Raw genomic sequence first — 7,500 nt, 5'->3', positions numbered from 1 at the left:
TTGGCTTAGTCACCCTCAACATAAGGAGGAAAGGGACTTTTAGCATATGTATGTACAGTATGCATGCTTCTGTTCCATCAAATTGATCCCTTTTTGTGCTTTCTGTTAAGCTTCTATATGACATCTGAGGGCACGATGTTCTTCGAAATCACTATTTCCCTTATGGTAGAGTATATAACCGTTTTACGCTTAATGGGTACATTCTTGTATCTTAAGAGTCAAGATTCAAAATACAGGGAAGCAAAATAGTGCACAAAAATATATCTGAGTGCACAAGGGATGCGATGACAACTCTAAGCATTGGGTTGCCTTTCGGGGTTTTTTCTTAACTGACCACAGCATTTAGATAACCATCTTTATAAATAACAGAATTGTTGCCATTACAAAGAAGATTGAGAGGGGACTGCTTGGCGTGATTGAGGCTAAATGAGCCACTGATCCTTGGAAGAGAACATTAGGAACTACTCCAGGAAGAGAAAGCAAACCGGGATATAAATTCGGACGAAGTGAAGACAACACTTAGGAAAATAAACAACAATAAGTCAACATATATTGATGGACTTCCATCATACATACATAAATACATATACCAAGGCTTTTTCCCCCTTTCAAGGGAGGTAGCCAAGAAGAAAAAGGCATAAAATCATTCCAACCCATTCCATCCCTAGATACACTCCACTCCCCTCCACCCTCCCTCTTATCTTAGCACCTCCTGGATGACGGTTCATCCCTGCACCTTGACTATCATACCTTATGAAAATAGGCGCAATATGTCTGACTGAAAGGATACACCCCATAATCCAAATCATCATGTCACAGGAAAAATTCCAGGGGAATTGGGTAACGCCATAATAAACTCCATTTACAAAAAGGATAACACTTGCAAAAGCTACGGAGGAATATCTTTCCTACGTCATTCTCTGAAGATCTATGAGAGAATTCCAGAAAGTGGACCAATATCCATTGCGGGACAAAAGCTCCAAGATCATCATTACACAGTAGGTTTAGACCAGATAGAGGAACAGTGGACCTTATATTTATTTTGCGTAACATCACTGAGAGAGGATGCGAGTGGAACAAAAACATATCGTCTTCCTAAATATGCAAATGGCTTCTTATATAACACCACGAGAGAAGTTTTGGGAAGAGTTAGCCGGCCCGCATTACGCCATCTCTAACAGGCTATTTAGAAGCACGGAAGCCACATACGAAATGTGTTGGCTCAATGTTGCATCACAATACAACAATTCCCTATGGCTCGACATAACAACGGCCGTGCGACAGGTGATCATCATGTCACCTTTACTCTCTGTGTTAATAACGGGCCCATCATGAGGGAGATGTGGAAGACCGATTTGTTGCTGATATATGCTGATGATATATGTGGGATTGCCTGGTCACTGGAGGAGCTGAGGGAAAAATTGGAGAGATGGAGGACACTACTAGAGAACCAAGGCCTTAAGAGCCATGTACACGGTCAAACCCGTATTGTCAAACAAGTGTTTGAATTGATATTTGGCCGTGTGAATGGGGTATTTGGTTGTCAAACACGTTTATCAAACGTGTTTGACAACCAAATACCCCATTCACACGGTCAAACATCACTTCAAACACTTTCTTTGTCAAGACGGGTTTGACAAACCGTTTGACCGTGTAAATGGCCCTTTAAGGCCCCTATACACTGTCAATCATGATTGCACAGTCATCGAGATTGTGCAAGCAGTGTTTGGGCCACACACTATCAGTAAGATTGAGCAATCATTACTTACCTCTTGGAGTTTGTGGAGTTGGATGAACTCCCTCCAAAATTCCTGAGTGTCCTGTGTGCTCGCCATGGTTACAAAGGAAAGACTGAGCTGTTGGCGCAATCATCGCTACAATCACTCATGATGGTGTAACTACTATGCTTGAGCTTACAAAATAAAACCGTGTTGGAAATTCCTCAATCATCTGCGCAAACACTCAATCACACCCACTCACACAGGATATGCTTGCGCAATCATGAATATTGTGCAATCATGACTGACAGTGTAGGGGCCTTTAAATACAATATCAGCCATGGTGAGGCTTTACTAACTCAGTCTTGAAAATTAAGAACTACCAGATCTAGTAAGTTTAAATACCTGGGAGTAACGGTCTAACAGAGAGGCAGTATTAGGGAAGAAACTGCCACAAGAGTGAAAAATACATCAAATGTGGTCTGAGTCTGGTGCCTGTACGACGGAACTCAGTCCCGGCTAACGTTTCTGGCGTCTGGTTTATTTCCAGTGCCTAATGTCCGGAATGTATATGGCGCCGTCGGATGTAAAGCTACAGTTACTCTAGTCAAATGAATGTTTTAAGTCCAATCTTATGGATGGACAAACGTTTATCCATCCGACCCTATTTTTGAACGAGAAGTTAGACGCAAGTCCAGCCTTACCGTTAAGGATGCTCCCACCAATCACGTAGAAGAAGATACACCATGCCCCACCCTCTATCAAAAATTAAGAACTCTCATTAGTAGAACCTACGTTATACCAGTTTCTCAAAAAATTTAATCCAAATAAATCTGAACGTCTCACGATCTCTCTAAAATGCATATCTAACGGTTTTTGCATTTCTCTTACACACACACACACACACACACACACACACACACACACACACACACACACACACACACACACACACACACACACACACACACACACACACACACACAAAGATATGTAGCATAATGGAGTTCGGAAAAGGTAAAAAAAAAGAATATCATACATACATACATATACCAAAGGCTTTTTTCCCCTACATGGGGGGTAGCCACAAAGAAAAAGGCATAGAAACCACTCCCACCCATTCCATTTCCTAGATATTCCACTCCCCTCCACCCTCCTCCCTCCCTCTTATCTTGGCACCTCCTGGATGACGGGTTATCCCTGCATCCTGTCCACTGCCCTGGGTCAGAAGCAGTGTCGCAAGACACAGCGCATCCACAGCAAGGCCGCTTCATAAATTCGGCGACCCCCCCTCTCCGTCCCCTCATGCAGAAAAGGAGAAGACGGGGAAAAATCCCTTCGGGCTGCGTCAATTTTCTTCTCACACATACCTCCCCACCCCCACCCCCCACCCACTCCCCCTCATGCATCATAGCATCATCTATATACAACCCCTCTCCATCCACCCCTATCTTCTGTCCTCTCCCGTCCTTCCTCCACAGACATTCCTCTCTTTTGTAATGAATATCAGGACAATATAAAACTGGAACAAAAGAAGTAAAGAAAGTGGGATCTGAAAAAGACCTAGGAGTAATTATTTCAAAAGACATGTCTCCTGATAAACAGATAAACAAAATTTTCGGAGAATTTTGCAACTTGCTAAGATCAATAAAGGTGGTTTTTACCTATTTAGACGAAGAAATGGTTGAAAAAAATACTAGTCGCACTAATAAGGCCTAGACTGGAGTATGCTGCGACACTATGGTCATCCAGTACCAAATAGAATATAAAGAAAATTAATCGAATCCAGAGAGCAGCCACAAAAATGGCCCCAAATCTTTCAAACCTGTCATAAGAGGAGATACTGGCTAAATTGAAATTACCGACTTTGGAACAAAGAAGGAAAAGAGGCGACATGGTGACCATTTACAGAATCATGAAAGGCACAGTCTTTGATAGAGAGGACTTACTAAATTGGGAAAAGGGAAATACAAGGGGACATGATAAAAAAGAATAAAAAAGGATAGTTATGGAAGAGACCTGAAAAAGCAGTTTTCCACACAGAGTGGTGGGTATCTGGAACAAACTGGATAAAATGATAGTGTGTGCAAAAACTATACACGAATTTAAGAGCAAACTAGACACTGCGAGATACAAAGACGGGACACCACGAGCATAACTCCCCTTCCCATAACATACAACTAGGTAAATACAACTAGGTAGGTAAATACAACTAGGTAGGTAAATACAACTAGGTAGGTAAATACACACACACATATATCTGTTAGAGAATTTGAAATGAGGATTTTTGCATCTGGCCAATCAAGGTCACCGATCTGGACATATAGGTCACGCGACCTGCGTCCAGTATCAACGTAAGGTAACGTAAGGTAAGGTAAGAGAGAGAGAGAGAGAGAGAGAGAGAGAGAGAGAGAGAGAGAGAGAGAGAGAGAGAGAGAGAGAGAGAGAGAGAGAGAGAGAGAGAGAGAGAGAGAGAGAGAGAGAGAGAGTGAGAGAGAGAGAGAGAGAGAGAGAGAGAGAGAGAGAGAGAGAGAGAGAGAGAGAGAGAGAGAGAGAGAGAGAGAGAGATTAGGTTATTATTAATTCTTGTAGGATCGGGATGCCTCACATCCCAAAGCGCCTCTTATGTTCGTATCTTCTCTAGAAGAGCATGAATAACTTCACTATTCCACTCCATCACGACGAAAAGCATTTTCGCGTGTATCGAGCAATGTTTACACTGCAGTGATAGTCAAACGAATGATTAATGCTACTATATACACTCCTTTTTATTTCAAGATCACTTAATCGTCGACTTCCCTCCCCCACCTTCTCCATCCCCTCATGAAGAAAAAAGAAAACGGGGAGAATTCTTTTCGGGCTGCGTCAAAATATCATTCACATACAACCATTCCCTACTCCCACCCCACCCACTGCCATAGTCCAACCCTCCCATCCTTGCATCACAGCATCAACTATACACAACCATTCTCCGCTCACCCCTGTCTTCTGCCTTTTCCCTTCCTTACTCGACAGACATTCACCTCTTGATCAAAGCGCCTTTCACCCCATATATCCATCTCATCCTTAGTCGTCCCCTCAAGTTCACCCACCCATCTCTGCCTTTCACACCCCCTTTACTAAGCTTTCTTCACTCATTCTTTCCATGTGTCCAAACCATCACAATAGTTTTTCATCAGCCCTAACTGTCATATCCTTTCCCTCTCCCGCTCTCCTCCTCACCTTGTTTCTCACTCTATTTAACCTTGTAACCCCTACCATATTTCTCAGACATTTAGTCTCAAACATATTAAAAAAAAAATCCTTTCTGCTACATACAGTGAAGTCGGCATAATCACCCCCTTCGTACAATCTCTTCTTTGCATCCATTCCCAAACACTTACTTCTCATGACACTTTTTCATTCCCCAAGGCAATTACCTGCTTCTCTCACACTACAGTTGACACCAACTCCACTCTCTACTTCCTGACACATGCGACCGCAAATACCTAAATCTATCCACTTCTTCCAGTCTCTCTCCTTTAGGACTTACTTCCAACTCACTGCCACTCTCTCCCCTTGTACATCACATCACCTTGATTTTATCCACAAATACCTTTGACTTTCTCCTATCTGCATACCTTCCCAAACTCCGTTTATAACTGTCATAATTCTTCCTCTGGCCCTGCCACAAACGCAGTGTCGTCAGGGAACATCAACTGGCTCACCACTCACTTTTCTCCATTTTTTTTAATCATCTTCAGTCCCCTACCCATCACCCTTGCTTTTACCTCCCACACCACCCCATCTATGTACACATTGAACAACCATTTCGACATGACACATCCATAACTCAGCCCCACTTTTATTCCAAACCACTCGCTCTCTCAATTTCCAATTCTAACATAGGCTCTATTACTCTCGTAAAAAATCCTGACTGACCTGAACAGCTTTCTCCTACTCTCGTGTATCTGCAAAAACTCCCACAGTCCCTTCTTGTCTACCCTACCATAACAATTTTCCAAATCCATAAAGGCCCAGAAAACATCCATACCTTTTGCTAAAGCTTTCTCACATATCTGTTTTACTACAAAAATCTAATCCACGTAACCCCTACCCTTCCTAAACCCATACTATTCCTCACCAATTACTCCCTCTGTTCCTCTCCTAATTCTCTCAATTAGCTTCCTTCCCTTCGGACTGCTTTGTTACGCTTCTAGTAAAACCACTATGAGGGTCACCGATGAATCGCCTAAGCATTATCAAACCTAATCTTGGTCATTGCCCTCTCCTCACCAGTAATACTGGCACCGCGAGATTGCATTGATACGCTTAAGGAGAGTGCATTCTCGTCTCACCTATGGCGTTCTCACGGGTGGTTATCGTCCCCGGTCTTATCTTTGCGATACTCCTCTCACCATCTACCACATTCTTCTTGAATGGCCTACCTCAAACAGCAATTGTATTCTCTTATTTCCGAACTTTCCTTTAAAACAAAATAATTTCTAAATGCTTCATACCATACACACATTTAGCGTAGCACCCCATCGCTCCCACCGTTCGCTCATATTATCCACCCGTACTTACCCCACACTTCAATAACTAGCCCACACCAACCACCTTATCTCCTTATCTGATAGTTCCATTGTAACACACTGATCCAGGTGCGATACTTTTCTCAAGAATAGAAGCGCTGATGAATAGTTGGTGACAAAATGCATAACAATCTCTTTATGTCCTTCCATCTAACTGTATGTCTGTCCCTCCTTCCACGCCTTCGTCCGTCCGTCCGTCCGTCTGTCTGTTCGTCCATCCGTCCGTCCTGTCCATCCGACCGTCTGGTCCGTCCGTCCGTCCGGTCCGTCCGGTCCGTCCGGTCCGTCCGGTCCGTCCGGTCCGTCCGTCCGGTCCGTCTGTCCGTCTGTCCGTCCGTCCGGTCCGTCCGTCCGTCTGTCTGTCCGTCCGGTCCGTCTGCCCGTCCGTCCATCTGGTCCGTCTCAAGATCTTGGTCCGTCTGTCCATCCGTCCGTCCGTCCGACCGACTAACTGCCAACTTGTAAAGAGGGTTAAGGCAGGAGTGGGAGAGGGCAGGTCAGTCGTGCCAAGAGACAGTGGGCGGGCAGCGGCAAGGGAGGCAGTCAGTGTTACCCTGGGTGAGTCTTGAAAGCTTTTATTCGTGCACTTAACCCTAGTTGGTTAGCTACAGGCCATTTGATGTTGCATAACAATGTTTTTCTCATCTCGCTGCTGCTACCATGTCGATTTTATTGGTTTGGCAAGGAAGCGAGTTTGCATCCCCTCGTATGGCCTAAAGTGATACTAGGCATTTAAAGACGGAGATATGTCAACAGACCAGGGTGTGAAGGCAGTATCCGCTGGTGCAGATACAAGCAAAGATTATTCGAAAGTGTGACGATACCATTAGAAAACAATCATAATTCTCAAACCAAATGCGGTATCCTGTCGGTGTTGACAGAAGCCAAAAAAGAACCTTGGAATTTGGCGATCATTCGTCGCTTTGGCACAGTGTTAGATTATGTTCTTCAGGTTGATGTCAAGCGAATTTGTTTAGCCGAAGGACGAAATGGGGTCTTGATCCTTCAAAACTTCGTTCAACCCGACGTTTGCCTCACTACGGAAGAGCTTGTTCGGTGTTTTCCACGACAGGAACTATTTAGCTTCGTCACGGTACGAGTTCGATTGGATAACGAGTTGACCACTTTTGCCAACTGACTGGTGGATTTCCGCGGTATGAGACACCCTTCTCCACTAACACTTATGCCAGTGGTCGTAGTACTGCGTC

The 7,500-nt window shown here is 44.0% G+C and overlaps 1 protein-coding gene across 1 annotated transcript in view; it reads left to right on the top strand.

Moving 5' to 3' along the window:
• The first annotated feature begins 6,787 nt into the window (after window positions 1-6,787).
• Window positions 6,788-7,500, top strand: part of LOC143035708 (facilitated trehalose transporter Tret1-like) — an 11,331-nt gene continuing 10,618 nt past the window's right edge. Inside the window, exon 1 of the mRNA XM_076202586.1 lies at window positions 6,788-6,850. The gene's annotated coding sequence lies outside the window, so the exon portion shown is untranslated. The remainder of the gene's footprint in view (window positions 6,851-7,500) is intronic.

This window comes from Oratosquilla oratoria, chromosome 19 (assembly GCF_046742065.1).
Source record: "Oratosquilla oratoria isolate Oo_2021 chromosome 19, ASM4674206v1, whole genome shotgun sequence".
NCBI lineage: Eukaryota > Metazoa > Arthropoda > Malacostraca > Stomatopoda > Squillidae > Oratosquilla > Oratosquilla oratoria.
The sequence above is the reverse complement of the archived record's forward strand: the minus strand, read 5'-3'. Positions and strand labels throughout refer to the sequence as shown.